Consider the following 15,376-nt stretch of genomic DNA (forward strand, 5'->3'; position numbering starts at 1 on the left):
CCATCTTTCAGCAAGACCAAAGGAGTTTGCCTTAAAAAAATACCACTTTTCAAGATGATATATCATTGAAGGCTCCCCATGATGAAACAATGAGTTAGTTTATCATCAGCACATCAAGATCATCAAAGATCTCAGGGTGCCATATTCACTGTTCAGCGGCAGGTCATAAAGGGTCTCCCATGCATCCCATGCTGCTGAAGATGGATAACATCCCAGGTTTCTCCAATATTTCCTGAGATTGGTTGTGGGGATATTCACACAGCACACTGTGAAACAGGATCCAGCCCCATAGAACACTGCCAGAAACATCTCCTGATACGCAATGCACTTTGCAGCATGTATATGAGGTGTGGAGTGGAAGAGTGCCAGAATGATTTAATTCAGAGGTTGTGTTAGGAATAGGATAGACTGATCTTTCCAATCTTACTGTCAGTTTTCACTACTTCTGTATGAAAGGGCATTGAACCTAGGTTAGTAAATTAGTTTGCCAACACATGCTACCAATAGTCTCAACTGTTAACTATCCAGGGAAACCATTGAAGGGAAAACATATTTACCTACATTCTAAACTTCTTAAGAATATTGTAGAATCCTGTATATGAAAACGTGTAACACATATATTTGTCTCCAAATCTTCTGGGTTTACCTTTTATGAGTATCAAGTTCATATTTTATGTAATTGTAGGAAGTATAATATCCTTCAGAGTATTCTGATGATTTCTAGAGAGGGTGTCAACTTCTCTGGAGCTTCCTGTCACCTCTCTAAATTCCCATTCCTGGCTCTATCCCTCAGTTCCTGTATACTATATTATCTGCAGTAGCTATCCTTGCTTCCTAACATTTTGTACCAAGTATTGACACAGAACTCTCCTTGGTTTTCTAAAGACTGTGTAGCTTTTATGAGGAATAGGCTTAAAATTTTGAGGATACTTGGGTAGGTACAGTGCAGAAACAAAAAGAACTTATATTTTAGTATCAGAATTCACAGTTCTGAAGGTGCCAATCATTTCTCATCACAGATAATTTCTTATTGGCTTTTAGATCCTTAGGACTCAACCAGCCAAGTTCCTTAGGATCATCCTCACATTTTCTCTCAAGAGCATTCTCCCTTTTTCTAGTCATTCTTTCTGCCTTCATTCATTCATAAAATATTTATTGGGCACTGACTTATACCAAACACTGTCCTAGGTTCTGAGGATGCAAAAAGCACCCAAGACAAAGTACATGCCTTTTTAGAGTTCAGGTTCCAGTGGGGAAAGAAAAAAAAAGGAAATAAATATTTCAACACTTTATATATCTTATGAAGAAAACAAACTAGAAACCAAAAGAATATCTGAGAAGGGCTGGGTAGGCGTAGGATGGTAAAAGAAGTGTTCTTGGCAGATGTGACATTTAGTTTAGGGCTAAAGAAGAGGAGAAGCTGGTCATGTGAAGATGAGACAGAACTCCACTGGAAGTCTCATTTAACCCCATACGGACATGTATGTGAAGATATTTTGACATTTTTTGATAGGAAGAAAAAATTGGAAACAACATAGATGTCCATTGCTAGGGGAATAGATAAGTAAAATGTATGTGATTGTGTATTAGTTAAAAGGAGTGAACTTGATTTACAAATAGACCTAAAAACTTAATGTTGAGTGAACAAGAAAATGTGATTTATAACACAACCTCATTTAGGCAGATTTTTAAAAACACCAACCACACTACATATTTTCAAGGATACATATATATTTAAATAAAGATTTGAGAGCAGATTGGAAGGGCAATGTGTTAAATACGCTAGAGATGTGCTTCTCAGAATTCTGATTAGAGTAGAAGACCGTTTAGGCTATGCACTCAATTTACTCTGTAGCTTTGTGGCCCTTAAAATTAGATCCTGTGTCTAATTTTCAAGACAATCTTCCCTGTGGTTACAGAAGGCAGCTGACTCTATAGTGTACCTTAAGCTGACAGCTGGCTGACCTGATCTTGTCTTTTTCCTTTTTTAAAGCTTTTAAAACAGCTAACCAAAGGCATTGTGTGTGTGGTAGTCACTCAGTCGTGTCTGACTCTGTGATTTTTTTGGAAGGTAGCCCACTAGGCTACTCTGTCCATAGAATTCTCCAGGCAAGAATACTGGAGTGGGTAGTCATCTTCCTTCTCCCTGGATCTTTCTGACCCAGGGATTGATTCCAGGTCTCTGGCATTGCAGATAGATTCTTTATCCTCTGAGCTACCAGGGAAGCCCAAGGCAGACAACTCAATAATTCTTATAATTGCTATTGCCCCTATACTATTCAAGTGCTTCCTGCTACTGCATAAGCTAGTGTTTGACCTCTATCTGAACCTCATCCAAATTCACCACCAGTGAGAGTTTTTCCCTAGATCCAAGGGCTGTGTTCTTTGTTCTATTTCACCACCTTGTCTTTCTAGGAAGGAATGATAAGGGACAAAGTTCCACAGTTTTGCTTGTTTCATGTTGTAACTTTTCTTTGCAATATATTGGGGAAAAATGTCCAATAAATACCAATAAATACTTGCATAAAACCAATCCTCATTATTTGTGGGGATTCTCCATTTACAAATTTAGCTACTCATTAAAATTTATTTGTTGTTATTGTTCAGTTGCTCAGTCATGTCTGACTCTTTGCAATCCCATGGATTGCAGCGTGGCAAGCTTCCCTGTCCTTCACTAGCATGAGTTTGCTCAAACTCATGTCCATTGAGTCAATGATGCCATCCAACCATCTCATCCTCTGTCACCCCTTTCTCCTCCCAAATCAATCCTCATAGTGCCTTCATGCTCATTCATGGATGTGAGCACAGCAGCTAAAAAATTTCTCAATCAATGTGTACATTCCCACCTGAAGTCAAGCAAGGCAATGCTCTGCCTTCTTGTTCCAGCTCGCATACTATAAAGAAGTGCCTTTTCCACAGTGTATTTAATAATATTTTTTGGGCTTTTTTTTTGGTGACTTCACTGTTGTTGTTTTTTTTTTAACAATGTTATCAATGAGGGGACAGCTCTTTAAAAATTTTTTTTGCTATGAAAGTTGTTAATGGGTTTTACAGTTTTGTATTTATTTCAATTTGGTGTTCAACTGTATAAGAGAAAACTAGCTAAGTAAAACACGAAGTAATCAATAAAGACAAAGCACAGGTTAAAGAAAAATAAAAAATTAAGTCAAAGAATAAAACTAAGATCTTGTTCTTTGGAAAAGACTAACAAGTAAGCTTTACACTGGAGTGATTTTTAGGAATGAGACACATACAATATGAGGAACAAAAATGGAATTTAATGGACAACAATATAACAGTTAATGTAAAAGCCCAAGCCAAAGATTATTTTCCAGGTAAATATAAACTATAAAAAACAAGCTCAATAATAGAAAACTAAGTAGACCAATGTGCAAAAAAGTGTTAACATAGCAGGCCTGAAGCTGCTCTTTTCAGAAAGACCTACTTTCAGCTTGGCTCTTGGCTGGCATCTGAGACCTTGGCACTTGACCTATTCTCCTCGCAATTTTTTTTTCTTGGAAATTTTAAGCTATATAATTTTAAAAATTTTATTTACTTTAATGGAGGATAATTACTTTACAGTATTGTAGTGGTTTTTGCTGTACATCAACATGAATCAATCACAGGCATACATGTGTCCCTTCCCTCTTGAACACCCCTCTCACCCCCCTCTCCCCCCCACGCTCCAGGCTGTCAGACAGCACCAGCTTTGGGTTCTGCAGGTCATATGTCAGACTCCCACTGGCTATCTGTTTTACATACGGTAATACATATGCCTCAATGCTATTCTCTCAAATCATCCCACCCTCTCCTTCTCCCACTGTGTCCAAAAGTCTATTCTTTATGCCTGCGTCTTCTTTGCTGTCCTGCATGTTGGATCATAAGTACCATCTTTCTAGATCCCACATATATGCATTAATATATGATATTTGTGTTTCTCTTTCTGACTTATTTAGGTTCATCCACCTCCTTAGAACTGACTCAAATGCATTCATTTTTATAGCTAAGTAATACCCCATTGTGTATATGCACCCCAACTTCCTTATCCATTCATCTGCCGATGGACATCTAGTTTGCTTCCATGTCCTAGCTATTGTAAATAGTGCTGCAATGAACACTGGGGTACATGTGTACAGTGTAAGAGGGTTACCATTTCTCCACTCCCTCTCCAGCATTTATTGTTTGTTGACTTTTTGATGAAGGCCATTCTGACCAGTGTAAGATGATACCTCATTGTGATTTTGATTTGCATTTCTCTAATAATGTTGAGCATCGTGTTTATTAGCCATCTGTATGTTTTCTCTGGAGAAATGTTAGGTCTTCTGCCCACTTTTTGATTAGGTTGTTTGTTTTTCTGGCATTGAGCTGCTTATATATTTTGGAGATTAAGTCTTTGTCAGTTGTTTCATTTGCTATTATTTTCTCCCATTCTGAGAGTTGTCTTCTCACCTTTCTTATAGTTTCCTTAGTTGTGCAAAAGCTTTTAAGTTTAATTAGGTCCCATATGTTTATTTTTTAATTTCCTTAGGAGGTGGATCATAGAGGATATTTCTTTAATAACTTTAATTTAATTGCTTTAATTACTTTAAGGAGGTGTATCATAGAGGAGATGCTGTGATTTATGTCAGAGAGTGTTCTGCCTATGTTTTCCTCCAAGAGTTTTATAGTTTCTGGTCTTACATTTAGATCTTGAATCCATTTTGAGTTTACCTTTGTGTGTGGTGTCCCAAAGTGTTCTAAGTTCATTCTTCTCTGTGTAGTTGTCCAGTTTTCACAGCACCTCTTGTTGAAGAGACTGTCAAAACAGTATAGTACTGGTACAAAACCAAATACAGATTGATGGAACAGGATAGAAAGCTCAGAAATAAATCCATGCTCTATGGCCAATTAAATTAGGACAGGAAGGCAAGACTACACAATATTGGAGATAGTCTCTTCAACAAATTATTCTGGGAAAACTGAACAGCTACATGTAAAAACTGAAATTAGATCATTCTTTAACAGCCTACACAAAAATAAGCTTAAAATAGATTAAAGACTTATATATGAGATGGAACACTATAAAACTCCTAGCAGAAAACATAGGCACCACACTCTCTGACATAGTTCACAGGAATATGCTTTTCAATCTTTCTCCCAGAATAATGGAAATAAAACAAAAATAAGCAAATAGGACCTACTTAAACTCAAAAGCTTTTGCACAGCAAAGGAAACTAAACAAAATGAAAAGACAACCCACAGACTGGAAGAAAATAATTGCAACTGATGTGACTAGAAACAGTGACAGATTTTACTTTCCTGGGTTCCAAAATCACTGCAGATGGTGACTGCAGCCATGAAATTCTTTAAAAGACACTTGCTCCTTGGAAGAAAAGCTATGATGAACCTAGACAGCTTATCAAAAAGCAGAGATGTTACTTTGCCAACAGAAGTCTATCTAGTCAAAGCTATGGTTTTTCCAATGTTTCATGTATGGATGTGAGAGCTGGACCATAAAGCTGAGCGCTGAAGAACTGATGCTTTTGAACTGTGGTGATGGAGAAGACTCTTGTCCCTTGGACTGCAAGGAGATCCAACCAGTCCATCCTAAAGGAAATCAATCCTGAATATTCATTGGAAGGACTGATGTTGAAGCTGAAACTCCAATACTTTGGCCACCTGATGTGAAGAACCGAATCATTAGAAAAGACCCTGATGCTGGGAAAGATTGAAGGCAGGAGGAGAAAGGGGACAACAGAGGATGAGATGGGTAGATAGCATCACTGACTTGATGGACATGAGTTTGAGCAGGCTCTGGGAGTTGGTGATGGACAGAGAAGGCTGGCGTGCTTCAGTCCAGGGGTCACAAAGAGTCGGACTCAACTGAGCAACTGAACTGAACTGAACTGAACTGATGTGACTCCAAAATTTACAAACAGCGTATGAGACTTAACATCATGAAAACAACCCAATGAAAAAAATGGGTGGAAAACCTAAATAGACATTTCTCCAAAGAAGCCATAGAGAAGGCCAAAGTCACATGAAAAAATGCTCAGCATCACTAATTATTAGAGAAATGCAAATCAAAACTACAGTGAGATATCACCTCACACCAGTCAAAATGGTTATCATCAAAAAATCCACAAACAATAAATCCTGGGGAGGGTATGGAGAGAAGGGAACCCTCCTATGCTGTTGGTGGGAATGTAAATTGGTACATTGTAATATTATTAATATTCAGACATGAAAGCTTGAAATAATGCCATTTGCAGCAACATAGATGCCCCTAGAGATTGTCATACTGAGTGAAGTAAGTCAGACAGAGCAAGACAAATATCATGTGATACTGTTTATATGTGGAATCTAAAATATGTTACAAAAGAACTTATTTACAAAACAGAGATAGAGTCACAGATGTAGAAACAAACTTTTGGTTACCGAGGGTGGAGGGGGAGGGGTAATTTGGGAAACTGGGATTAAAAAATATACACTACATAAAATAGATAACTAATAAGAACCTAGTGTATAGCACAGAGAGCTCTACTCAATACTCTGTAATGACCTATATGGGAAAAGAATCTAAAAAATTAATGGATATATGTATAAATGATTCACTTTGCTGTACACCTGAAACTAACACAACATTGTAAATCAACTACATGTGTGCTAAACCGCTTCAGTCGTGTCCGACTCTTTGTGACCCTATGGACTGTAACCCGCCAGGCTCCTCTGTCCATGGGATTCTCCAGGGAAGAATACTGGAGTGGGTTGCCATTTCCTCCTCCAGGGCATCTTCCTGACCACACTCCAATAAAAATTTAAAAAACAAACAAGTTGACCCCCCAAAACTTTCTTTTTGGAGAACATTCCAAGGACAGGGGATGTTATATGCTTAGATCCTGAAGTGGGATGAAGATGCCCTGTTGATGTATAGGAAGAAATCTAGAGACAAAAGTGCAATGAAAATTTAAAAAATTATAGTTCTGTCTTATTTTTTCCTTGAAATTAGTAAAAAAAAAAAAGGACAAGTAAATTATTTTCCCAAATTCAGTGGTTATTTTGGGGGTGACAACCTTCTTCCTATGAGTTATAATATACAAGTTAAAAAAAAAGTTGACAGCATTTGCCTTAGTTCAAAAGTAAAATACTTCGGTCCCAACAAAACAAGAGTGAATTGATCAATAGAAGCATATCCACAGAAGACACTTGACCAACTTGGACAAGGGCCTTATATATCAGTTATAAATATACTCTTTCCTTTGTACAAGATAGTTAGAGGAAATTATGAGCGTAAGTCAGGCGCTCCTGAGCACATTCTAAAAGCTGGGACACATCAACTCCTCTGGTTGGTTTCTGAGGGGGATGTGGGGTGATGGATGCCCTTGACCTCTGCGTCATTATGCAAACAGAGCGTCGTCGTATTCCACTGAGACTCCTGGAGACTTCTATACTCTCTCACAGTGCAATGTTGTTGCTAGCATCCGGTGGCAAATGGGGGATGGAGACAGGATGAATGAGGGTTAGGGTCATTCCATCCCAGGAAGCCCTCTGCCCTTAGATGAAAACCCCAGTGGCAGCCCCTAGAGCCCTTGATGAGTTTGGGTCTGCTTCTTCTGCCTGATCTCTGGAGAGCCACTGAAGGACTTGGCACCCTTGGAACATCTGGAGCCCCGGGCATCTTCTTCAGGGCACAGTGAGTAGGCCCCATGGGGAAGGGCCACTGAGCCCAGATTGGAGTGCTACAATCACATCTTGACATGATGCCAGTGACTACACCTGCCTAAGTGGCCTACCAACATGTCCTTAGCACACAACCAAGGGGTCTGGCAGAGCCCCATGCATCACTTGGAGTTTCCCAAACAGGCCCAAATGTCTTGACCTTCTTGAAGGATATTTCACCTTAAGGACTAGTGAATGGAGCCCTAAGTTGGCCACACAGTCAAGTGAGTTCTCACAAAACTCATAATCTCCTCCTAGAAAGCAATATTGGACAAGGGATGCAATTCTCATATTTTTTGCCTTGTACACGACTGAAGCAACTTAGCTGCAGCAGCATGTTATATTGTCAAAGAAACTGTGAAGGAAGAAACATCTGTTGCAAATTTGCCAGGAGGAACAGGAGGCCTGTTGTCATTCAGTTGCTGAGTGTAGTCCAATTCTTTGAGACCTCATGGACTGCAGCGCACCAGGCTTCCCTCTCTCACACCATCTCTCAGGAGTTGGCCCAAGTTCGTGTCCCTTGAATGCCATCCAACCATCACATCCTCTGATGCCATCTTTTCCTTCTGCCTTCAATCTTTCCCAGCATCAAGGTCTTTTCCAGTGAGTTGGCTCTTCACATCAGGTGGCCAAAGTATCGGAGCTTCAGCTTCAGCATCAGTCCTTCCGAGTATTCAGGATTGATTTCCTTTAAGATTGACTAGTTTGATGTCTTTACTGTCCAAGGGACTATCAAGAGTCTTCTCCAGCACCACAGTTTGAAAGCATCAATATTTTGACACTCTGCCTTCTTTATGGTCCAGCTCTCATATCTGTATATGACTACTGGAAAGACCACAGCCTTGACTATATGGACCTTTGTCAGCAAAGTGATGTCTTTGCTTTTTAACACACTGTCTAGGTTTGTCATAGCTTTCCTTCCAGGAAGCAATGGTCTTCTAATTTCATGGCTGCAGTCACTATTCCACAGTGATTTTAGAGCCCAAGAAGAGGAAATCTGTCATTGCTTCCACCATTTCCCCTTTGATTTGCTATGAAGTGATTGGACCAGATGCCATGATCTTAGTTTTTTGAAAGTTGAGTTTTAAGCCAGCTTTTTCCACTCTCCTCCTTCACCCTCATCAAGAGGTTCTTTAGTTCCTATATGTGGGTCATGAGTTAACAGTTAGAACCTTGTATAGAACAACTCACTGGTTTAGGATTGAGAAGACCTACTAATGCTCAACCAAAAGATGATGCCTGTAAAAATTAATACACAGAAATCTCAACTGTTGATAAAAATGGAGGCAGGAGGCCAGAAGGGGGAGCTCTAACACCCTACAACCATAGTGGAATGTGAAAGACTTCTCTTGCCTGGCAGGAGTCAATGAAAGATGGTTACAGTGCAATCAATGAGAAGCTACTATAGTTTGAACTCTTTTTTCCTTCTCCACCCCCACCCTGCCCCAATAAATAAGTTCTCTCTTTATTGCAAAAGATTTCATGTGGCTTGCCATGGTTGCTGATGCCAAATTGCAATTCTTTGATGATCATGAACAAACCCATTTTTGCTGGAGAAATAACTGTCAGTCTATTTAAGGTCAGCATTTTTGGCCCACATAGGGATCCAGAGAAGACCTCCAACAACTGGAAGGTGGGTGCTCAAACAGTTGTGATACCAGCACTGAGCTCACTGATGCTTGATGCTTTTCTTAGGGACCCTGGGGTTTGAAGGTTAGGTCTTTCTCCTGGATCGGAGTTGCCCTCTTTGCTTTGCGGATCTCCAGGTTTTATTCAGGATCTATATTAAAGTTTTTTTATTTTTATTTTTATTTATTTATTGTTATTATTATTATTTTTATATTAAAGTTTTATCCTTTCTGATTAAAGCCTTGTTTATCTTCAAGTACTCTTTTGGCACATTGACCTGACTTGAAATCAAGCTGTTCCAACTGGAATTCCCTCACTTTCAGCTTGATTCCTTTTGGAACAGGGACTCTTCTATCAGATCTGTGCTGTTAAGCATTCAACCTGAGCCCTTGAAACTGGCTCGTGTTAATGCCTGCAGGGTTTTTGAGCTGTTAGGGCTTTTTGTAAATTGTTCTACTCTAGAGAAAAACTTCTGGGAAATAGGATCCCAGTTACCTAAATATTTTGCAGGAGCATTTGCCCCTGCCTCCCTCAACCACAGGGACACTGGATTTTATGTTTAAAAACTGTGGTCCTTCCTCATGTGCATTTCTGTGTAGACCTGAGGCAGGAGATAGATGGGCTCCAGGCCAGACATTTACAACTAGCCTCTTGTTCATATTTCTTGAGGCAGAGTATAGATGGACTCCAGATCAGAAGTTTACAGCCAGCCTCCTGTTTATACTTCAAGATAGAAATAACAACAAGAACAGGGTAAATAGCTGGACTTTGTCTCTTGGGGACACTTTAAGATAACAATAATGACAGGGACAGACAGGGATTAAGCACTGCCTGGGTAAAAGATCAAGAGGTCATCGTTGGGGTCAGGGAGACCTTGACTGCGCATGTGCAGAAAGGTTCTGTGGGGTCAAAAAGGGAGGGGATGCCAAACCATAATAAGTATTACTAACTTCCAAAGGCCCTTGTGCGAAAATCCATCTTGGCTAAAGGATGTGCATGCACAGAGGGAAGGGCCCTGAGTCAAAGAACAAAGCAGGTTGATTGGGCAGAGAAAAACAAAGACATGGAAGACTGCCCTCTTACAAATGATTTAAACTTCCCTGGAGAAAAGGGAACGCTCTTGCACTGTTGGTGGGAATATAAATTGATACAGCCACTATGGAAGAGGTATGGAGATTCCTTAAAAAACTAGGAATAAAACCACCATATGACCCAGCAATCCCAATCCTAGGCATATACCCTGTGAGGAAACCGAAACTGAAAGAGACATATGTATCCCATTGTTCACTGCAGCGCTATTTACAATAGCTAGAACATGAAAGCAACCTAGATGTCCATCGACAGATGAATGGATAAAGAAGTTGTGGTACATATACACAATGGAATATTACTCAGCCACACCTTTTGAGGTAGATGAATCTAGAATCTATTATACAGAGTGAAGTAAGTCAGAGAAAGATAAATATCATATTCTAATGTGTATATATAGAATCTTAAAAATGGTGCTGAAGAATCTGTTTACAGGGCAGCAGTGGAGAAACAGACATAGAGAATAGACTTACGGACACAGGGAGAGGGGAGGAGAGGGTGAGATGTATGGACAGGGTAACATGGAAGCTTACATTACCGTATGTAAAATAGCCAACGGGAGTTTGCTGTATGGCTCAGAAAGCTCAAACAAGGGCTTTGTATCAACCTAGAGGGGTGGGATGGGGAGGGAGATAGGAGGGAGGTTCAAAAGGGAGGAGATATATGTATACCTATGGCTGACTCATATTGAAGTTTGACAGAAAATAACAAAATTCTGTAAAGCAGTTATCCTTCAATAAAAAAATGAAAAAAAAAGCGCATCTTTTATTGGTAGCATATAGTTGAATATGGCTTTTATATGTAGTCTGACATTCTTTGCTATTTAGTTGAAATAAATATTTCATTTACATTTTTAAAAAATAAAGAAAAGTGATGTCTTTGCATACTGAGAATATATATAAAAAAACAAAACAAAAAAAAGAAGAAAGAAATAGTGTCACTCCTTCCTCCCACCTCCAGCCTTAAACAATCACTAATCCACTTTCTGTCTCCACAGATTTGCTCTATTTAACATTTCATATAAATGGAATCATATAACATTGGCTTTTTTGGGACTAGCTTCTTTCACGTAGCATAATGTCTTCAAGGTTCATCCATACTGCAATGTTTGTCCCTTTATGTCTTTTATGAGTGAACAATATATGATGTATGGATACATCACATTTTGTTTACCCATTGTTTGAGCTGCTGTAGTCCACTTTTTGCTGGTTCCACTTTCACCTTCTCTGGACCAAGATCAATGTCTCCTGTTCTCTGTCTTATTCATTGCCAGCCAGTCCTCTCAGATCTGCCAACTCTTCTCAATGGTATCCTTGACAAAATACCTACAGGGACCTTTAAAGCTGGTGTCTGCTTTCACCTAGATGGCAACTCCGTGTGGCAATCTAGCTGACTGTCAAGTCGAACACATGCTTTGTGGCATCAACAACTATAAAGTCAACTATTAGAGTGGAAGGACTTCCCTAGTGGCTCAGACTGTAAAGAATCTGACTGCAATGCAGAAGACCTAAGTTCAGTCCCTGGGTTGGGAGATCCCCTTGAGGAGGGCATGGGAACCCATTCTAGTATTCTTGCCTGGAGAATCCCCACGGACAGAGGAGCCTGGCAGGCTACAGTCCATGGGTTCACAAAATGTCAGACACGACTGAGTGACTAAGCACAGCACATTAGAATGGAAATCCCAGGGCAGGTGGCATGCATGGTCTCCAGTGATTCCTCTTTGTATACGTTGAAGTATGCAGGGCCCTCTAGAACCCATCATCCATCCTTTCAGTTTCTCGGTGTCTGAGCCTCTATCTTATGTTTTAGGAGTTTCCCCAAAAGAAATAACACAATCTTCCCAGAAAATAACAGATGCTTTCATTTGCAGCCTCCTCACTGCTCTTCTGGAATCAGATATACTCATTCAGACTCTCAATCTGGACATAGAAACAATAAACTTGAAATCAAGCAACAGCTAATCGAATTTACCTCAGTGGGGCTCTGAGCTCAATTTCCTGCCCTCCTAAATGCTACAGGAGAGATGAAAACAAACAAACAAACCACAACCCTCTATTGCACACAGCTAAGAACCTGACATGATAGAGCCCTGTGTTTGTGTTAGAAGGGGCAAATGACCCAGTGTAGGATGGTGATCAGGTGTTCTAAAATTGCCTCTCTGCAAAGTAAGATTTTTAAGATCAATTGAGGCAAACAAATGATTAAAGAAAGATAAAATAGCTCCTGGAGACTCACGTTCTTCTTCCCCAGCCTCTTTGTCTCAGGCTCTGCCTCTAGCACTGTCTTGTTCCCCTCTTCTGGGGACTAGTGCTCAGACCCTGCCTCCAGGGTCACCTTTTCCCTTCCCCCTTTATACTGCCTATTCCTCCTCTGTACCCTCAGTTTCCCCACACTAATTTTCTCACTGAACTTCCCTTTCCTCCTGAAGCTCTCCTCAGCCCATTTTCTTCTGAACCCCTCAGAACCTGTCCCTTTGAATTAAGTAAGCTTTCTGAGAATCCAGAGGTTAAACTCTTAAATTTTTATATTCTTTGGACTAAAACTGAACTGTAAGCATTCTTCAAAGTGTTTCTCAAAGTAAACAAAGATCCTCACAGATTTGCTAAGGAATTTAATGTCAGTCTTACCAATCTTGTTTCTTTGATCTATATCAGTTAGATCATAAGCTTGTTGGTGAAGGCCATTGCCAGCATTGAATGAAAATTTCTGATTGGGAAAGTCCTGAAAGGTCTAGAATTAGAACCAGGAGAGCAACATTCTAACTTATACCATCAGGCCCAAGAAATCCCTAGATGACTTCATTGGGCAATTCCTAGCACTTTTCCAAAGCTTAAGGGTTGGAATAAAGGAACAAAACTCATGCTTACATACAAACATCTGATGAATCTGTTCATCGCTATTATAATCAACTTCAGGTTATTTTAAAGAGAATTCTGGTCTTCTTTCAGATGTTGATCCCACTCATGTAGATTTAACTCTGATTATTAATGGTCTGAACAAGGATCTAGTAAAAATGAACAGGGTGTAATGGGAAACTGTCCACTCCAGATTTAGTTAATCTGATAAACCAGCTCTCTCACACTCTGGATGAGTCACCTAAAAGGAATACTGCCAAAATTCTTAATCTTAAATTTCAGCAAATAAAATTTCCTAAAAGAAACAAAAACCTTCCTAGTTTCTGTTATTAGTGCAAAGAGGACACTGGAAAAGAGATTGTTAACAGACTCAAGCATTTCAGGCACCATCAGCCCTCTAACCGGTCTTTCCAACTTCTTCCCAATTTCAAGTTGTGGGGCTCCAAGGAACTGTAGGGGCTTTTCTCAATCCTTCCTCTTAATCAGCTTGGAGAACCATTCCTCCAGATTTGAGATGGATCTCTTCTAGTCCATCTGAGCCACTCTTGATGCTCAACCCCACTACTAGAAAGCAGTCCCTTCCTTGAGTTCAAATAATGGGGATCTCTAATGAGATTCACAAGAGATTCCTGTCTGTGAACTGATCCCCTGTTGTTTGGGCCCTTTGAGAGACACACACTCTTTTCTCCTTAGTTCCTCTACTGCCCTTCATATATTACGCTAATAATTCTTCTTAAAGTAGTATCATGCTGAAATTACTTTCTTCTGAAAAGGGAAAATAATTCTGGAATTTGACAGTAGTCATCAAAGCAGCCAACCAGATGAATTAAGTGACTCTTTGACATCTTTTTTTTTTTTTAAGTTTGCAAATTCTTTATATTTCCAGCTATTGAGACAACATTTCTGAGTTGAAGTTACCTCTAGCAGCAAAACCAGAGCCAGCTATTAAGCAGCCAGAATGCTACAGTATACATGACCATTTATTTTTAGCATGTTCTTTGTTCTCCTCTTCCAGAAGCTGCAGACATCTGTTTATCTGTAGTCATAATGAAGCTGTATCTACAACTGTCATGTCTCCTGAAGTTCCTTCAATCATTGCATATATATTTGAAAAGCCATAGATGGAGTCAGTTCTAACCAGCTGTCCATTTTGGTGAACAGCATTTTCACTCATAGAGAGCTTTATTTTTAGCCTGCCAACTGCATGGATTTCTTCATTTTGAGGGGATGGAGGAGGTCCTTCTAAATCCAGAAAATGTAGTGGTCTTTCACTTAGGGTAAGTACAGGAGGTGGTATTTTTAGTTCCATAGGCTTAAAGGGAGTTGACTGTGTAAGGTCTGGTCTTGAAATCTGCTGGTCTTGAAAACGGAATGTTCATTATTTCCTGCTACAATTCTCTCTGGAAGCTGCATAATCACACTAGCATTTGAAACTCCTTGGAATCCTTGTTCCAGGTCAGCATTTGTTGGTGCTATCTTTCATTTTTCCAGGACCCTCACTTACTGACCTTTGGTGTATTCCATTTCCTACTGAATTTGACTAATTTCTGCCATCTCAGCAGCAGTAGAAGGAAATGCTGCCCCACTCACTACATGTATACTAACTACTGCTTGCTTTCTGGCATTCTCTGCTTCTTAGCTTCCTATTAAATCCTTTAACTTGCCTCAATATGCATGTGCTGGACTAAGAGCCACTTCTGTCCCCATGGGTCCACTGGAGGGTCCCCAGCAAGGGCCACCACCCACTGGCCCTCCTTTTTGACATCTTTTATCAGCTCTGTCTCTGAGCCGATTCTGGAAACACTGATCATTTATCTTTATTAAATCAACTACTGCCCTCCTTATAGACAAAATTGCCAACTGATACTGACAAAATTCACAGTGTACTATCCATTGATTCAAATAGATCCCTCAAAACCCCTTCCCAGAATTAAGCAATATAAGTAAAGAATCCTTTCATGGCATAAAGCCCACGATAGGACATTACAAGTCTCAAAGACCCATTTCTTGGAATAGTTCCTGTAATATCCCTATTTTACTAATGAGAAAAACTGAGGGCTGAGGGTGGAGGTTTACTGAGGACCACAGAACAATAAACAATGTTG

At 39.8% G+C, this 15,376-nt stretch overlaps 1 pseudogene; it reads right to left on the reverse strand.

Annotated features, from left to right (window-relative positions):
• Window positions 1-14,191: 14,191 nt before the first annotated feature.
• Window positions 14,192-14,888, reverse strand: LOC138441567 (mitochondrial fission factor pseudogene; annotated as a pseudogene).
• Between the last annotated feature and the right edge of the window lie 488 nt (window positions 14,889-15,376).

This window comes from Ovis canadensis, chromosome 5, assembly GCF_042477335.2.
Source record: "Ovis canadensis isolate MfBH-ARS-UI-01 breed Bighorn chromosome 5, ARS-UI_OviCan_v2, whole genome shotgun sequence".
In the NCBI taxonomy this organism is placed as follows: domain Eukaryota; kingdom Metazoa; phylum Chordata; class Mammalia; order Artiodactyla; family Bovidae; genus Ovis; species Ovis canadensis.